A 19,261-nucleotide genomic window follows, 5' to 3' on the forward strand; every position below is an offset into this window, starting at 1 on the left:
TTTGTGTAGCAGCCTATATAAAGGATTTGCCAAATGTCTTTGGGGACAGATATATTTTATTTTTGAGGAAAAGAATTGAGAGGTTCTCTTTTTTACAGTTCTTTTGAGGACTTGACCTAATCAAGATTCTCTTGTGGCAGTCAATTCGACTTATCGAGCGAGATAGCGAATTCTTTCACTCGTGGCATCTATAACGTTGGTTGGTTGACACGTGTTCGTCAATAGGTCACGTTCATACCGAGGTTGCCAATCACAGGTTTGATTGGAGGTCGAGGTTTGCAATTCTCACCATCTGAGCCTTTGTAGAACGATCCTTCTGCAACGATTCACATCAGTTTGGTATCAGAGCCAAATTCTACAAGGTCTATTTATCTTTAATTTTCTATTGATATTCAGCAATTTGAGATTTATTGAGTTAGGGTTTCGGTTCTAGTTAATTTTGGGATCCGATTGCTTTTGTGCTTCCATACGTAGTTGTTTGCTGTTAGTTTTAAATTTTCTTTTCTAGCATCTTAAATTGTATCTGAGTTCATCAAAAAAAAAAAAGAAGAAGAAAAGAAAACGCACAAAAAAAAAAAAAGTGTGCAAGAGAAAAAAAAAAACAGATTCGGCAAAAATAAAATTAGCCGAACAAAAAAAAAATCAAGAAGGCGACTCGTTTGTTAGTAGACCAAATTGAAACAAAATCAGTAGTGATTTGCGTTTCAATTGGAATTTTGAAAGTTGTACTTGTTGGTTTGAAATTGTTACTTGCTGAAACAAAATCAATAGTGACCTAATCTTGTTTGATTAGTTTGATTGATTGTCGTGAGGGGGTTGCGAGACAGGTTTTGAGTCCAATAAAGAGCTTGTGAAAAGAGAATATGAGAGGAAAAAGGCAATAGTGTGTAAGCTTAATTGAGGGTGGAAAAAGTCTAGACTTGAGTTAAACACAAGAGGAGTGACAAACATCTCGAGAGAAACATGTGAGGGAGCGATTGGTGAGGATTTTTTTTAGACTAACGTTTACTTGCAGGTCTAAAATATGTCGCGCGAAGAAAGCGTGAATCAACGGGAGGTTGACCCCATACGAAGGGATGAAGCACTCGTGGAAAGCATCCAGCAATTGAGGGTCGTAGTGGAGGAGCTTAGTGGCCGAATGATGGGAAATGGCATGAGGGTTGATGGTGACCGAGAGATACCCCAAGGAAGGCCACAACATTAGCGAGATAGAAGGCAACGGCAATATGATGATGATGAGGCCGACATGGAGGATGATCGAGATGCTCAATTTGAAAGGTGGAATGGAGGCCAAAGGTTTAGACACCGAGGAGATGATGAACTTGGCAACATCAAGATGAAGATTCCTTCCTTCCAAGGGAAGAATGATCCTGATGCGTATCTAGAGTGGGAGAAACGCATGGAGATGGTATTTGATTGCCAACGATACTCCGAGCTCAAAAGGTAAAAATTGCAGCTGTTGAATTTACTGATTATGCTATAATTTGGTGGGATCAACTTGTGACTAGTAGGAGGCGCAATGGTGAAAGACCAATAGAGACGTGGGATGAGATGAAAGCGGTGATGAGGAGGCGTTTTGTGCCAAGTCATTACCATCGAGATTTGTTTCAAAAGTTACAAAACCTCACATAAGGCAATAAGAGCGTGGAAGAGTATCACAAGGAGATGGAGATTGCCATGATCCGTGCTAATGTGATGGAGGATCGTGAGGCCACAATGTCAAGATTTTTGAGTGGTTTGAGCCGAGACATAGCAAGGGTGGTAGAGCTGCAACACTATGTTGAATTGGAAGAATTGGTGGACAAAGCCATCAAAGTTGAGCGGCAATTGAAGTTGGACCGAAATCACAAGAGTGGAGGAGCTTCAAATCAAAATTGGAGATCCAATTGGAAGAGAGATGAGAAGCCAAATTGGAGAGGAAACAACACCAAAACTGAAACTTCAAAGGAGAAGGAGAGGGACGGTAAAGTTGGAACGAATCCAGTTTCAGGTAAAACCGAAAATCCTAACACTAGAACTCGTGAAATTAAATATTTTAAGTGTTTGGGCAGGGGTCATATGGCGAATCAATGCCCTAATAGGAGGGTGATGATCATGATTGGACATGGTGTTATTGAGTCTGAAAGTGAAAGGGAAGAAGATGATGATGAGATGCCACCATTGGAGGATTGTAGTGATGGAGAAGTGGCTATAAAAGGAGACTTATTGGTGGTTAGGCGTTCTCGAGTGTGCAAGTAAAGGAGGAGGAGCATCACCAACAAAGAGATAATTTGTTTCATACAAGGTGTGTGGTGAATGGTAAGATCTGTAGTATGATAATTGATGGAGGTAGTTGTGCGAATGTGGCAAGTTGCATTATGGTGGATAAGTTGCGCTTGAAGACAACAAAGCACCCTAGGCCTTATAGACTTCAATGGTTAAATGATAGTGGTGAGGTGAAAGTATCAAAGCAAGTTCGAATTCCATTTGAGATAGGGAGATATAAGGAAGAGGTAAAGTGTAATGTTGTACCTATGCAAGCGGGTCATATCTTACTTGGAAGACCATGGCAATATGATCGAAAGGTACATCATGATGGGTATACTAATCGTTATTCATTGATGATGAATCAAAAGACTTATACCTTGGTACCAATGACACCTAGTGAGGTGTATCAAGATCAACTAAAGTTACAACAAGAAGCCGAGAGAGAGAGGAAAGGTGAGAAATTCGAGGGCTTGTGTGGTGTGTCTGAGATGCAAGGAAAAGGAGAGGCCGAGAGAAAGATTGTGGTAAAAACCGAGGGAAAAGAAGAGAGGAAAGAAAAGAGGCAAAATAATTTTTATGCAAAATCAAGTGAAGTGAGGAGAGCTTTAGTTCTAGATCGACCAATGCTTGTACTTGTGTACAAGGAGGTTTTATTTTCTACTAATGATCTTGACCCAAGTTTGCCTAGTCCTATTGTATCTTTATTGCAGGAATTTGAAGATGTCTTTCCTGATGAACTTCCTGGAGGGATACCACCGATTCAAGGCATAGAACATCAAATTGACTTGATTCCCGGTGCGCCATTACCTAATCGACCCGCATATCGAAGCAATCCCAATGAGACAAAGGAACTTCAGCGGCAAGTTAGCGAACTATTGGAACGGGGGTATGTGAGAGAGAGTCTTAGCCCGTGCGCCATCCCTATTTTGTTAGTGCCAAAGAAGGATGGAACTTGGCGAATGTGTGTCGATTGCCGAGCAATCAATAATATTACGGTAAAGTATCGACATCTTATTCCTAGGTTAGATGACATGTTGGATGAGTTGCATAGTTCTTGCGTTTTCACTAAGATCGATTTGAAAAGTGGCTATCATCAAATTAGGATGAAAGAAGGTGATAAATGGAAAACTGCATTTAAGACCAAGTATGGATTATATGAGTGGTTAGTAATGCCATTTGGATTAACTAATGCACCGAGCACGTTTATGCGACTTATGAATCATGTTTTGCGTGCTTTTATTGGTCTATTCATGGTTGTCTATTTCGATGACATCTTAATTTATAGCCGAAGTCCTGATGACCATATTGAGCATGTGCGAGTTGTCTTGCAAGTTTTAAGGGCCGAGCAATTATACGCTAATCTAAAGAAGTGCTCTTTTGTTACCAACAAATTAGTATTTCTAGGATTTGTTGTTAGTGCTAATGGTATACAGGTTGATGAAGAAAAGGTTAAAGCAATCCGTGAATGGCCAACGCCTAAGACCATAGGAGAGGTGCGTAGCTTTCATGGATTGGCGAGTTTTTATCGACGATTTGTGAGAAATTTTAGCACTATTGCCGCACCATTAACTGAGGTAATCAAGAAGCGCGTGGGTTTCACGTGGGGAGAAGAGCAAGAGAAAGCATTTAATCTGCTAAAAGATAAGTTAACTAATGCTCCTTTATTTTCTTTGCCGAATTTCAGTACTACTTTTGAGATAGAGTGCGATGCTTCTGGTATAGGAATTGGAGCCGTGTTGATGCAAGGAGGGCGTCCCATAGCTTATTTCAGCGAAAAAATGAGTGGAGCAACATTGAATTATCCTACCTATGATAAGGAGATGTATGCTTTAGTGCGAGCTTTGGAGACTTGGCAACATTATTTATGGCCAAAGGAGTTTGTGATCCACACCGACCATGAGACCTTGAAGTACTTGAAAGGACAATAAAAGTTGAGTAAAATACATGCCAAATGGATGGAGTTCATTGAGACTTTTCCATATGTGATCAAGTACAAGAAAGGTAAGGAAAATGTGGTAGCCGATGCACTTTCTCGAAGGTATGCGATTCTAACTATTTTAGAAGCAAAGTGTCTAGGTTTTGAGCATATCAAGGGCTTATATATTGATGATCATGACTTTGGGAGAGTCTATGAAGCATGTGAACACGCTGCATTTGATAAATTTTATAGGCATGAAGGTTATCTTTTTCGTGAAAACAAACTATGTTTGCCTAAGTGTTCTTTGCGTGAATTGTTGGTGCGAGAAGCGCATAGTGGTGGTTTAATGGGGCATTTTGGCATTAATAAGACTTATGAAGTGTTGTATGAACATTTTTATTGGCCACATATGAAGAGAGATGTCACACGTGTTTGTGAGAGATGCATTGCTTGTAAGCAATCGAAGTCTACAACTAAACCACATGGCTTATATATACCATTACCTATTCCAACGCATCCTTGGATTGATATTTCTATGGATTTTGTGTTAGGATTGCCTAGGTCTAAGTATGGTAGAGATTCTATTTATGTTGTTGTTGATCGGTTTTCAAAGATGGCTCATTTTATACCTTGTCATAAAACTGATGATGCATCTCATATTGCTAATTTGTTCTTTAAGGAGGTTGTACGTTTGCATGGCATGCCTAGATCGATTGTTTCAGATCGAGATTCTAAATTTCTTAGCTACTTTTGGAAAACAATGTGAAAAAAACTAGGAACACGGTTGTTATTTTCTACTACTTGTCATCCACAGACCGATGGTCAAACTGAGGTAGTTAATAGAACTTTAGGGGTATTGTTGCATGCTATTATTAAAAGAACATAAAATCTTGGGAAGATTGTCTGCCACATGTTGAATTTGCATATAATAGGAGCATGCATTCTGCTACTAAATTTACACCATTTGAGGTTGTCTATGGTTTTAATCCATTAACTCCGTTAGATTTAACCCATTTACCTGTTGATAAGCGTGTGGATTTAGATGGAGCAAAGAAAGCTGAATTTGTCAAGGCGTTACATGAGAAGACGCGCACAAATATTGAGCGCAAGACTGAGCAATATGCAAGGCAAGCTAACAAAGGGCGCAAGGAAGTGGTGTTTGAACCTAGCGATTGGGTTTGGGTTCATATGCGCAAAGAGAGATTTCCTGAGCAGCGACATTCTAAGTTATTACCGCGGGGGATGGACCATTCATGGTTTTGGAAAGAGTTAACAATAATGCTTACAAGCTTGATCTTCCAGGTAAGTATGACGTTAGTGCCACATTTAATGTTTCTGACTTGACTCTTTTTTATGCCAGTGATGATTTGAGGACAAATCCTTTGCACGGGGGAGGGAATGATGTGGACATCGAGTCATATCGAGGAGGAGGTGCTAGGGACCCATTGTCTATTCCTACCGGTTCGATTACTCGAGCGCGGGCCAAACAATTCAGGCAAGCTGTTGGTGTCATGGTTCATGATCTTTGGCGTGAAGATGACCTTGGATCAAATCTTGAAGAATCTTGGAAATCTTGGTGCAATTTAATTATCTTGTCACCAAATAATTGACCAAGTCAATCTATATATATTCTTGTTCAAGAATATTCTAAAATAGGAATATTTTAGAATATAACGCATTAGATTTTTAGGGTTGGTTTTTAGGGTTTGTGTGGCAGCCTATATAAAGGATTTGCCAAATTTCTTTGGGGATAGATATATTTTATTTTTGAGGAAAAGAATTGAGAGGTTCTCTTTTTTACTGTTCTTTTGAGGACTTGACCTAATCAAGATTCTCTTGTGGCAGTCAATTCGACTTATCGAGCGAGATAACGAAATTTTTCGCTCGTGGCGTCTATAACGTTGGTTGGTTGACACGTGTTCGTCAATAGGTCACATTCATACCGAGGTTGCCAATAACAGGTTTGATTGGAGGTCGAAATTTGCAATTCACACCATCTGGGCCTTCGTAGAACGATCCTTCTGCAACGATTCACATCATGATCGAACGACGATGCTGTGACTGTTCGAGGAGAGCTTGTTATTTGAATTATCGGCTCGATTTTGGTCTCTGGTTACAATGTGGAGCCTCTGATTTATTATCAGTATCCTCCGTCTACATTGATACAAGCCATTCTAGAAGTGCCGACCAGGTACTCGACGAAATTCCCAAGAGAGAGGAAGAGACGCAGCCGATTCGCTTCATTTTGCTTAAATCGATTTCGAAGCTCACTTCACTTATTGCACCTGCAACTGCTGGTCTATCAGCCTGTAATTTCCAACTCTCTGGTTTCTCTCGGAACTTTTCTTTTGCTGTTCATGGTGTCGGACTCTCATTAGATGTCAGGTCGTTTCCTTTTCTACACGGTCTTGTATTGATTTTACTTGACATGGCTTGGGTTGTTTCTAAGCTTTCTTTTTTATGAATGTATTATTAAGATTATTGAATTGTTACTTTATATTGTTTGTACGGTATTAGAACTGCATAATCAGTAATGAAAACCGAAAAATATCTCATCAAATAATGTATCATTAAATGGGCATTAATAAATATATTAAGATCTCGTTTATGTTTAAACCAAAATCAAAGTTTGAACCCATTTCATGATTTGTGGATGCCCTGGGCTAGACTTTCATCAACTCATGCCCCGATCCATAACTCGACCCTAAGCTCCCTCGCAACCTCGACATGCCAATCCATGGAGCCATTTATTCTTCAAAGTGAATAATATGAAGAGAAAAGTGCTAAAAATGAATCTTGAGATGGGTCAGGTATGGATCAACATATTTGTATTGCAAATAAATTGGTCATGAACGTGTAAATATGTCAAATTGGATCAGACCAATTATGGCCTAGCCAGGCCCGTCCAATTGATAGATCTACCCACAAAGCATATGATATTGATGGAGAGCCACTCCACACACCTGTACCAAGAGTGACGTTTGCAAATCAAGAGGATACCATCACTCAACAGCTTACTTTTTAGTTTTTCCTCATTGATCTCAATTTAATGTCGCCAGTGGCATTGTTCCATTTCCAGAATGGAGTTCGAGAATTGATGCTATGATTTTGAAGGATAAGTGTGGTTGTGCCCTTCTTTAAAGTCAATGTCATCACTACAACTCATTTGTAGGTACTCTGTCCTTAAACTGATAGTTTTTTGTCCACTTTGTGCTTTATTATTTTCCTCTTCTCATAGAAAATTTTTCTATTCTTGCTTCACATAACTTCTTGGTGCACCTCAAATGCTGAGGATCCTTGTTTGCCACGGAGGAACCAGTACTAGACACTCTCAAGGAAATTGAAGCTCTACTATCTGACCCAGCGGACATATTCACTTTGTAATCGAGGACTACATTCAGGCACCAAATGGATTGACAAAGGTCTTTTTACAGGTGTTGGCTTGATGAAATACTGGTTTCCGGTATCAAACATGCCTAAGAACAGTCAAGATTGGCCACTAATTAGAGACATGGTGGCTAATAGCCAGCGGCTGCTCGTGTTTTCTTCTATTCAGTTGAAGGAACAGAGGGAAAGGATTGCTTATCAGTGGAATTACATGGTTGAGAATCAATGTATGTGCATAGTCAAAGATACCAGAGAGAATCTTCTCGGCTATTTGGCCCAAATTTTTCAAACACGACTCATCGTTGACATGTTGTATGTTATTTAATTAGTAATTTGCAGATGGCGATGGTGGAATGCAAGGAGGAAGCTGTCTAAACAGAGCTGAATCGGCTCCTCTTGATGACAGGAGCAACTTCCGGTCTGTGCCCATCAAGCAACTCGGTTGTGAGAACAACTTGGGCGACCTCATTGACATGCCTTGTTCTTGTTATGGCCCAGCCAGCATCAGATGGGCTAATTTTGTCGCTGTTGATTTTTATAAGGTACAAGTTCTTGAATCTTCTCAATGCTTTTCCCTGTCTATACACCCTTCTGAAATTTAAGGAAGTATCAGGGATATCGTCTTTTCCTTGTATATACTAGTTGACACACTTGCAGATAGTACACACCTTGGGCTCATGCTCTTCTTTGAGCTAGATTGACATGCCTAGAAGTCGATTATAGTAATATTAATATTGCCTGACCAAATTGCTCGATAGATTTAAACCTGCATTTTTCAGAATGAAAAAGTTTTGGAAAAGCATTGACACTGGAAGGTCTTTGCTTTTATGCAGAGGAGCGAGGGAGGAGGATCATTCCAAGCAGTAGACACTCTAAATGGGAAGCTGCTATGTGGATGTGACGATGTGCAGGCGGGCGTGGTAAGTTAAACTTGAGATGCTGTTCTATTTCTCTGAAGCAAGAAGAATGTTCTCTTCTCAATGTTGGCATTACGGTGGATGCGTGATCCTTGTCAAAAGGTCGAGTCAGCCGGGTTCGACTTCTGGGGCGTGCTCTCCATAGAAAACAAAAATATCCTGATTAGAACAAAGGGAACTACAACAACTTTTGCAACTAGGAACGGAAAAATGCACATTGCAATTCATGCCGAGCCTGCAACAAATAAGGAAATAAGTTCAATTTTGCTACCTTTTTTTATGTAAGACTACAGTGATACAGTCGGAATAGCGGATACCTACCAATCAAGAGAATTGAAATGGAATTATATCTCTTTAGCGCAATACCGGCAAAAGAGAAAGCTCCGAAGGTAGTATACATTTTTCCGTTTCTCATGCCCTGCAGATTGAGTTTGTTCTTTTTTAGATGGTACTTGTTTCTGTTCCCTTGCTTCTTGACATGAGAAGGGTCTATCCTAGTAAAAGTTCTTCGTAAGACGTGGGTCTCAATGCTAGGCATGGTAAGACTAGTTTACAAATTCTGTATACTAAATGTTGTGGCATTCTGCAAGTAGCCAATTAAATAATTGGGCATATTCAATGGCCAATAACAATTTGCCACGTCATTTAGTATGATCAATTTTAGCAAATCTAGCATTTCTCCTCGCTATTTCTCATACAAGAGTTCATTTGTTTCGAGCAAAACTATTTTCGGAAATTTGTTCTCCAACTTTTGGATGTTTGGATGATGGAAAACTAATCAATATGTATAAAATGTTTTCCATGGACTAAACTAAATAAGAAGTTTAGATTGAGGGAAAACGACTTCATTTTTAGTAAAAAGGAAATTACTTTCATAAATGGAAACTAACATTTTCATTGAAAATGATTTTAAAGAAAATATTTTTCTTTATTATAAATTTTTTTAGTGAAACATACGCGCAAATATGTGTTGAGTTGGTCTCAAAGAATAGTTTTCGGTGTTAGAACTTGAAAACCTTATGCTTGTGGTTGGCCAAGGCCCAAGGGCTTCTGGTAGGCTGTTTGGGAATCTATCAGTTTTTTTTTTTTTTTTTTTTTTTTTTTGGTCAAAACAGCGGTTTTATATATTAACTCACGTTTGAACAACTACTGTACATAGCTTCAGAATACAGAAGATCCAACAGATAATGCGGAGGAGAGACAACCCAATTAGAGGGGAGTAAGGAGAGCCCATGGGCTTTGGCAACCCAGTCAGCGAGGAAATTTGCTGTCCGTCTACAGTGCTGGATCTGAAGGTGCGGGAAACAGGGCAAAAACGACAGAGCTTCAGCAAACAGAGCTTCTTGTTTCCAGGGAATCAAATTAGGGTTTCGTACGGCATCGACAAGCACGGAGCAGTCGGATTCCAGCAGGATGTGATCGTGATTCTTCCTTTTCTGCAATAGAAACTTAAGGGTAAACTTACTTGTTGGTAACTCGCAACTGGTTAAGCTCATGCCATTCCTCCTTTCACTTAACCCTCTCAAAAACAATGATTTGATTTTTAATAGTTGCAAGTGATCTACTCACCATCGAATTAATATTTTTACTTATCATTGAATCGATCACATTTACTTTTAATGAAAATGAGAGCTCACCAAATTCGTGCATATACAAGAAACAAGGACCTACTCAAGAAATGTTACGTCCGTAATGTTGGTCAAATTGTGGCGGTGCTCATTGTCAACAATCAGGTGCTTAACGAGATTTTTTTTTTTTTCTATTAATCTCGTATTATATGTTTTTTAAAATTTCATGTAAGAATTTCTTTCTCATTTTGGATCAAATGATAAAGACATTGTTAATAATAAGATGGCTTGCTAACGTAATAGATCGTGTACTGATTGATCGGGTGCTAAATTTCTTAGGTGGCTGCCCTCGAAGTAAACTGATGTACACCTAGGTGGGGTTGGCGATGAACCTTATCAGAAATTGACATTGAGATCGAAATTCACGTGGGCAATGAATAGCGTCCTCAAGGACAAATTTTCCAAGACAAAAAGATTAAGAAAAGGAAAACTGGGCGCTCAGCCAAAATCCTGCCAAGGCAAGTCTAGGTCAAAGCACTGACGGAGGGTATTAGAAAATGTTGCTCTAGGTCAAAGCACTGACGGAGGGTATTCGAAAATGTTGCTTGATTGAACTTTTTGACGGAATGATACTCTAAATAGAGACATCTATCTAGTCACACGGACATGTGATCTGATCTGCCAATAGGCAGATAGATTAGGAGGTATCTTTCATTACATGTGCTCAAGCATATAATTTCAAACTCTGCCTAGAACTAGACTTGATATAAACAGTCAGACACAGGGTTCCCCAATCAATCAAGCATTCAATATTGTGTGGGGTCATTTACATTCTTTACGACTCTCAAGAAATTCACTCCGTGTGAATTTTGAAAATTGGGGGACTCGATTTTTGTATTAGGATGATTCGGTTGTGCATATTGTCAATAATCTAAAGACATCCGACATATATTTGAGTCTACGTGTGCAATAAAGTTGATACACTGCAAAACTCTAGCTTAACTCAAGTCACATGCTTTATGCTCGAAAGTCTATTCGAGCAGGATTGAATATTAATTTTTCTGCTGGAGGTCAATTCGATTAGAAAATTGAAATGCTCAATCTCAGCTCAACTCAATTACAATAACTTAAGCTCAAGATTTATAAGCTCAAATTTTAAGTACTCGGTGTTTATTTTATATTTGTTACATATATCTTTCAAAATACTAAAAGCTCAAATTTTAGGTCTAACTTAGCTCGTGAGCCTATGAAGTTTTGCATTGATGGGCTTGAGCACTCAACAAGATACTCAAATTGCTCCAATCAAAATTAAGCGAATCGATCTAAAATTGTCGTCAAGCTTCACCGGAGCTTCGTTGCCAAGCCAAACGCAAACATTGCTGTTTCTTTTTTCGGTCGACAAACATTGGTTCATTAAACTATTTTTGGCCTATTGAGAGCTTTGTCAAATTGGCCACAGTCCAGAGGCCTGTCCATGGCTTCGAGCCTGAACAGAAACTGGTCTCTCTCTCCGCTAACTGCGATTTTGTCTGCATCTCTCTTATTTATTGACTGGTTAGGGAAGACTGTTGTGATATTTCAACTAGAAACAGAGTTCAAAGGATTTGGTTCTATGATTAAACATGTGCCGGTAGGTCAAATAAGGTGATTGCAATGCATCCCATGTCTGACTTTGCTCTGCCTCTAGATGCATTCATGTGAGGAAATAGACTCACAACATTCATGTATGATCCTCTGCCTCTAGATGCATTCATGTGAGGAACTAGACTCACAAAATTCATGTATGATCCTGTGCATGTAGCTCATTACCCCGTAAAATATTGCTCTGAATACGCCGTTGGGCATTAATATAGCAGGCTAAAGAAGTTCTGGAGTGACTTAGAACAATGAAAAAGTAAATGCATGGGAGAGTGGATAGACAAGAAGAATGGTAGGTAGACCTCGAGTTGTGTATATTGCTTGAAACAAGGGTCGCTCATGTGGCATAAAACGAGGGTTTCGCTTGGGTAAAGTGTTGCTGTTCCTTATTGTGGCATTATCAAATGCATGCCCAATTTTGTTGCAGTGAATCTACGTTCATTGAATAGTCGAGCATCTTGTCTCTATTAAGTTGGGACATATTTCAAGTAGACTAGATTCAAAAAGAATTTACTCCAGCTTAAACTCGAAACAACTCTACTCGAGTTGCTTGAAAGTCTAAAAAATCGTAAGGTTTTTGCATAACCTAAATATACAAAGTTTATGAAAACAGTAAATCTCAATAACATGATACCTGCTTTTAGTTTCCACATCTAATCTTCTTTTTTCTCTTTTTTATTCAGGTCAATTACTTCATTGTCCCCACTAAACAAAAGATCCTAGTTCCATCTCGACCAACATTTTGAAAAATTTTGTGATGTAGTCTGTCCGGATCAATAAAGGTCTGTAAATTTTATGTAAATAAATTCGACATATATAGAAACACACACAAATCTTTATAGGATATTTTTGGTCCTCCACAAAATGGAACGGACGAACTGATGGACACATATCAACTTTTTGGCTACCTTGGCTGTTCCCCGATACATCATAATTTCCATTTCAATTTCTGTATGTAGAGAGAAAAGTCCGGTGACCTTAAATCCACAAAATGAAAAGGGCAAAAATGATATTCATTACACATCACATTCATGGTTGCGATCATCGCTTATATAATACCTGTCCCGTTGTCGTACCCGAGGACGATCGCGATGCCCCCACGAGGGGGTAACATGCGGTTTGGCTCTGTTTCCTTTGTTGTTTCGTTGTCAAAGATCGCGAGCCCCCACCCCCACGAGCCGATTGTTGGCCCTACCGTGCAACCCCTATCTCACATTGATTTTCGTACCCCTTTCTAGTCAAGAAGAGAAGGGCTTAATCTAATAACAATGGTATAGGCAGATAACAATTAAAATACGGGGATTTGAATGCTGTCCCCCACACCAATCCCCTCCCACCCCTCTCTCTCTCTCCCCGGGCAACAAAAACAAAAATAAAAAAACACACACACAAGGTTTGACATCGAATCCTATGGAGAAAGACAATGATTGACATGCATTTTCTTATGTATGATTGATTGCGAGGATAAGTACGTAAGCAGTTCTCGGGTCATCTATCAATTGGGTTCTTATCTTTTTACTTTGATCAATTAAGTCCGGAACATTTTGAACAAATTTGCGACCCTATCCTAAGCTCGCCATTGGTGGATTTATGTGGTTCCTACATTGCCTTTTTTAAATGCCAGCTAGCCATGTACCTAAGAGTCATGTAGGATTTCCTGATAGTATATTTAAAAAATTAAACCACATATTCATCTAACAGTATAAGTTTTTGGACACTTAGTTATAATCTTACCAAAACTTGTATCAAAATAGAATGCCCCAATCTAAAGCATGAGGGGGAGTGATTTTTCCATGTGTAGGCAAAAAGACTAGACTAATGTCAGGGAGTGATAAAATATTTAAATTTTGAACTACACATTCATATAAATCTTAAGTTTTTAGAATAGTTGGATGTGGTTCCAACAAATATCATATTCCATCAACGACGAGCTCATGACTTGATTGCACCTTTTTAATTGAAATGTTAATTAACAAAAATAAAATGAAATATCCCTCTTTCAAAATTTCAATTAATCCATACAAAAGTCGACTTTAGAAAAAAATATCATTTATTCTAAATAAATTTGCTTTTATCAATGGCAAATTGATGAAATTTATCTCTTATTAGCATTTGGCTATATTGACCTACCCTTACCTGTGTTATTTAATCGTATGAATAAACTCTTGTGTTTTATATTTATTAAGTATCTATATTGAAATCATAAATGTGACCAAATTTCTATATAATTTTACATCCATACACTCACGAAGTAATACGAATTTGGACTTTTATAACGTTCACAATGCTGGTTCAAGGTACATGTACACATTACTATGAAATTTTTTATATATGGAACAATTTGGTTACAAAACTAACTTCAAATGCATTTGGCACCCATCCAAAGATGAAGGTGCAAATATTTTCTTGTAATGATAGTGGACTTGACTATAATTCTATAAATTTATAAGCCATATGTTTTCAACATAAAGGCTTCGTTTCATTTCATGAAAAACATGGCGTTTGTAGAAATTATTTTCCTGAAAACTATTTTCTAGAAAAATTATAATATTTACCGATTTTTCCCTAAAACTTGAAAATGAACTAGAAAATATTTGCAGCCGTTCGATGTGGAAAATTATTTTTGATTATTGTGCACTCCTTTTAAAAGTATCTATATTTTTAAATATAATTTTTAATTTTTAATTTTCTCTTTACTTTTCTTCTTTTTCTTTTTTCTTTTTCCTCTTTTATTTTTTATTTTCCTCCTCCTTCTTCTTCGGACCTCGAATCGACAACTCGAGCTCACGAATGGCAGCGAGCTTAGCACAACTTGAGCTCACGAATCGACGACAAGCTCACCGGCCTATGGCAAGCCTCAATCTCACCTATGACCAATCGTCAGTCACCACTGTGGCCAGCAACCAATCGAGGAAGAAGCAAAAGAAAAGGAAAGAAATGGGAAAAAAAAAAAAAGAAACATAAAAAGAATAAAAATTAAAGAATTCAATTTTTTTGAAAAATCTAAAAAACATTCTCGAAATTATTTTTCGTGAAATGAATAGGGCCTAAATTTGAAAAAAAAAAAAATTATTATCAATGCACTATCGAACTTGTTTTAGGAAATTTTGATTCTTTTTTTTTTTTTTGTCAGTCCTACTCTATTCCTACTTTACACTCACTCTCAGATTTTTGTCCTACCTCTTGCAGGGCGTGGGAATCGAAACCCACTCATGAAACTTACGTATCCCCACCCCATCCCCCTGAGAAGGTGGGGATTTAAACCCCTCACCTCCCCCTTCCATGTATGAAAGTTAATCACCACAAAAAATTTACTGCATATAGTACTATCTACCGCATAAATAATTATGTTTACATTTTTCTTTTAAATATACGTGCAGGTAACATAAACTCTACACTTTAACGTTTGTCTTTTATAAACTTTTTTGTAGCGATTAATAAGCTTATTATAATTCGTAAATCAAAAGCTATAAAAAATTATGGTTAAACTTATATTTTATTGAAAAAAAAAAAGGTATACTTTATGTGCGCGATCTAACATTTATCTTTACTTCTATAAAAATTTTGGAATAATTAAGAGTACTCTTTGAGGAATATATCATATTCTAAATTCAATCGCTATAACAAATTATTTTCAACATTTATTTTAGTCCTTCAATTGCTACAAGGGATGTGAATTTGTTCATTTAGTTTCTTTTGTCATAATTAATTGTAGTAATGAGCCTCATTAATAGTGATAAGAATCACTGTGTAATAAAATCTCGATGCAGAATCTATGAAATGATGTCGTTCATATATTTTTATTTTTGTGATAATCAATTGTAGGATTATACAAGCCTTATAGATATTGATAAGAATTAATCGTGTAATAAAACTCGATGCGGAACTTTGGTCTCATGTAAGTGATAAGAATTATCATGTTATATAACTTAAATTCAGAAACTTATATCCAGAAAAAAGAGATTTGAGAATATATATATAATTTTACCTTCCACAAATTTGCAATCATTCATCTAAATAAAATATATATAAGCATATAGAGTTATTTTAATTTTTACCAAAATATGCATAGCTCTATTATTTCATGTACATCAATTATGGATATATTTATAAAATATACAAAAGAGGTAGAGACCTGGTAGTATTTATTACCAAAATCTGCATAACTCCATTATTTATTGTGTATCAATTAGAGATTTAAAACCAAAATATGAATATAAATTGGAGATTTGTTAGGATTAGAGGTTTTCTAAAGTACCCATGAAAATTGAAATTTCTAGGATTTTATTACGAAATATACATCAATCAGGTATTTACTAGTAAAATATGCATACTGCTAAGAGATTTGCTAGGATTTTATTACCAAAATATGAATAACTCTTTTATTCTGTTGTACATCAATTAGAGATTTATTACCAAAACATGTATAAGAATTACAAATTGATTATGATCAAATATTTTCTAAAGTGATCATGAAAATTAAATTACTAGGAAAAGAACGCATATGAGTAGCCTTGTAAAACTGGTGGAATAGGTTGAGGTCAGGGTCGAGTCAAGTTAGATCAAAAATTGCCATATTCAAATTAACTTATTTAACTCATATTGACCCAATTTCATTTAATATAATTTATTAATCTATACCCGAACCTAATCTGGACTCAACCCAACCCAACCCAAGCTTCCAAGTTTTAACAATTTTTCTCCCTAAAGTGCTGGTTCTCAAGAATGTGCAACTTCATCAACCAACTCACCAAGTCAGTGAGGGAGCTGGAGTGCTCGGGTCAAGTCAATTGGCTAAGACTTTGCCTAATACATGAGCAACATGGAGACATGGGTGAGCGTTGTGCTACACCTAGGTGGACGGCTTCCAAGGTCGGGTCATAGAATGGAGTATGAAGGTGGCAGTGAGGCGAAGGGTGGTAGATTTTGCAAGGTGATGAACAGTGCCCTCATTCTCGTGAATCAACTCGCCTTTACCCTGGTGATGGAAAAGAATTGGGAGGAAAATAAAGCTCATATCCAGGACCAGCCTGACCATATCAAATCAAATCCAGAGAAGAAGAATTGGAAGGGCCTGAGCATGTACATTTAGGTCTTGGGGAGGTTGTGCATTAGCTCGTGAAGTGGACCAGCAAAAGCTACCAACCATATGCCAACTGTTGGTTGGAAGCACACAGGATTGGAACAAAACCTTGTGGTCGATTAAGGATGATGGTCTGTGTCCTAAAGCACCTGTTGGATTTTTCTTCTTTGTTTCTCTTCCCTCATCGATGATGCCAGCTCAATTTTTACCTTTAGGATAATTTGGATGAGCTTCTTGATCTGAGGCCAGTAAACTCCCCGCACTGTGGATCAGTAAAATGCTTATTCAAACCTGTTAAAAGTGCTATTGTGCATCACAGGAATACAAAATATCGATGAGTCCTTCATATATGTAGTTTCCCTCCACATGATGATTTAGACCTTTTGGGTTGGATTAGATAGTCTAACATACCTTGTTGGAATATCTTTGTCGATCGGTCATTAATTATGACTGATGTGCGTTACTCCTACCATGATTGGTGAGTGATGAGTAGATCTGATAAAGTGGTAATATTCTCATTTCTTAACACATATTCAATGGATTTGATTAATTATTCAGTAAATGGATCGTAAATGTTAATAGTCTAAACACAAATCAAGAAGATGCAAGAATTAACGAGGTTCAACAGTGTATCTACATCCTCGAATAAACCTCCCAAACCCTCTTTTTATTTTTCTTTTTCCTCCTTTATCATCAAATATGTACAGACCCATATATATACAATCAGACGGACTTCTTCTACAGATCAAGCCTCTACAAATTAGTAAAATAGAATCTTCTACAAATCATGAAAAAAATAAAATCCCCTACAAATTAGGGGATTCCAGCTCACGCCAACACTCCCCCTCAAGTTGGTGCGTAGATGTCTCACATGCCCAACTTGTCTAGTGAGCTATAGAATGTCATACTTGAAACGGCCTTCGTCAAGATATCTGCTAGTTGGTCTTCAAATTTCACGAATGGAAACTAAATCACATTGGAATTTAAGTTCTACTTAATGAAGTGACAATTCACCTCAATATGTTTGGTGCGATCGATTGGATAGGATTGTGAGAGATATCACTAGCTACTTTGTTATCACAAAATAACTCAATTTTCAGTATAGGAGTAAAATCGAGTTCTATCATCAGTTTCCAAAGCCATAGGAGTTTGAACAGTCCCTTAACCATTCCTCTAAACTCTGCCTCTGCACTTGAGAGAGCTGCAACTTTTTGCTTTTTGCTTCTCCAAGTAACCAAATTCCCTCCCACAGAGGTAAAGTACCCCGAAGTTAATCTTCTGTCCGACACACTTTTAGCCCAATTTGCATCAGTAAAACCTTCGATCTTAAGATGCCCACTCTTCTAAAACTAAAGCCCTCTCCCTAGAGCTCCCCTTAAATATTGAAGGATACCATTTATATGGTCTTCACTTGGAGCATGCATAACCTATTTTACAACACTCACTACATGGGCAATATTAGGATGTGTATGTGACAAATAGATTAATTTGCCAACTAACCTTTGATATATCTCTTTGTTTGTAAGCACCTAATCAGAATACTCTCCAAGTCTGTGATTCTAAACAGTTGATGTGTCTACAGGTTCACAATCTAGCATTCCCACCTTAGTCAACAAATGCAAAATATACTTTCTCTAAGATAGAAAAGTACCTCTCTTAGATCTTGCTATTTCTATCCCAAAAAGTACTTGAGTCCACCAAGATTTTTCATCGTGAACTCCGTTGAGAGCTCCTACTATAATTTCACAATTCCCTCATGATCATCTCCTGTGATAGGCATATCATTTACATAAATAATCAACCAAATTATCTTACCTCAACTTCGCCTAAAAAACAAGGTGTGATTTGAATCACTCTGAACATACCCATACATTTTCATAGCCACATTGAACCATCCAAACCAAGCTCGAGAAGACCGTTTCAATCCATACAATTATTGCTCTAACTTACAAACCAGTCCTAGTTGTGAAGAAGGACTATAACCTAATGGAATATCCATATAGATCTCCTCTTCAAGGTCACCATGGAGAAATGCATTCTTGACTTCAAACTAGTGTAAAGGCCAATCTAAATTAGCTGCAAGAGACAATAACACTCATAAGGTATCTAGTTTCACAATAGGTGAAAAGGTTTCCTAAAAATCCACCCCATATGTCTGTGTGTATTATTTTGCTACCAACCTCACCTTATACCTTTCAATAGACTCATATGCTTTATACTTGACCAAGAACATCTATTTGTATCATATTGTTTTCATCCTTCATAGCTTGAACCCTACTTAGGATCTTTCAAGGCATCATATACTCCACCTGGAATATAAGCTAATGATACATCTGAAACAAATGCCCTCAGTGGCTCGAAAAATTTGTCAACTAAAAAATTGTCTGTGATCAAATAGGTGGACTTCTTCTTCCCTTCATCATCTAGTGAGTATCGATTCGGGAGCTTTCCCCGATTGTGCCTGGTAAATAATTTATATCCCATAGAAAAATTATAATCATCA

The 19,261-nt window shown here is 37.5% G+C and overlaps 2 pseudogenes; both read left to right on the forward strand.

Moving 5' to 3' along the window:
* The first annotated feature begins 1,246 nt into the window (after nucleotides 1-1,246).
* On the forward strand, nucleotides 1,247-5,457 carry LOC108955649 (annotated as a pseudogene).
* A 1,497-nt stretch (nucleotides 5,458-6,954) lies between these two features.
* Nucleotides 6,955-8,614, forward strand: LOC104423647 (annotated as a pseudogene).
* Nucleotides 8,615-19,261: the final 10,647 nt, after the last annotated feature.

This window comes from Eucalyptus grandis, chromosome 10, assembly GCF_016545825.1.
Source record: "Eucalyptus grandis isolate ANBG69807.140 chromosome 10, ASM1654582v1, whole genome shotgun sequence".
Lineage (NCBI taxonomy): Eukaryota > Viridiplantae > Streptophyta > Magnoliopsida > Myrtales > Myrtaceae > Eucalyptus > Eucalyptus grandis.